Source organism: Cyprinodon variegatus, unplaced genomic scaffold (genome assembly GCF_000732505.1).
Source record: "Cyprinodon variegatus isolate N-32 unplaced genomic scaffold, C_variegatus-1.0 Scaffold646, whole genome shotgun sequence".
NCBI lineage: Eukaryota > Metazoa > Chordata > Actinopteri > Cyprinodontiformes > Cyprinodontidae > Cyprinodon > Cyprinodon variegatus.
Genome location: NW_015151099.1, coordinates 16281 through 17279, shown reverse-complemented (window position 1 = coordinate 17279; position 999 = coordinate 16281).

Sequence of the window (999 nt, the reverse complement as noted above, 5' to 3'; positions counted from 1 at the left end):
TAGTTTTAGGTATAAATAATGATCCATTGATTATTCCTTGCTGACTTTTCCTTTAAGTGTTTCTCACAGAACTGGATGAGCTGTATGGAAAGGAGGGACCGAGTAACAAAGCTAGACCCCAAAAAAGTTCTTCACGCCTCCCGCTTAGCAGCTGGTTCCGGGTAGATGCTGGAAAAGAAGCAGATAGAAGAGACCGAGATTAATAAGACAATAAGATAAACTCTGAGGAAAAGAGCTTCCTTATAGCTGCGTCTCTCAGAGGGTGAAAAACATGTTTAGAGTGGATTATGTTAGATTATACTGTAGGAATGTCACAAACCTCTCATCGTTTAACCTACTGTAATCATTTGTTTTACTAAACTATTTGATGGAAAGACAAATGTTTAAGCAATAGATGCTGGCTGGTTAGATCTACTGGAGGTTCCCCACGAATTCAAGAGAAATTCGTGAAACAAGCAAGTTTCCTTATAAACCTCCTTAGAGACCTCTGGAACAAGATGCAATTAGTTTGATACCACAACAACAGACATGTTTTGCATGAACCTCATATAATAATAATTAAACTTTATTGACCTCACATTGGAGAAATTCACTTACTCAGGATAACCCCTCACTCAGGAGCAGTGAGGGGTTAAGAGTCTTGCTCAGAAACCCAGTCTGTGGGAGTGGGGCTTGAACTCACAAACTCAGGATTCCAAGCTCTATGCCCTAACCACTTGGCCTCCACTCCCAAACAATAATCCAGGTTTCCAGGACACGGTCGGATCCCAGCAGGGAAGCACGGAGATGGGAGTGTCATGGTCCGGGAACGCTTCCCTGGAGCATCATCATAGAGTCCATAGTCCTCCACTGAATCAGAACAGGACCCTGGAGCACGATGATGACCCGAAGCAGACCAGTACTCCCACCAACTGCTGGGTAAGATCTAAGAAAAGGAAACTGCTGGAGGGGCCTAGTCAAAGGTCAGATCTCACTGATGGGGTTTGACGTTACTTGGAC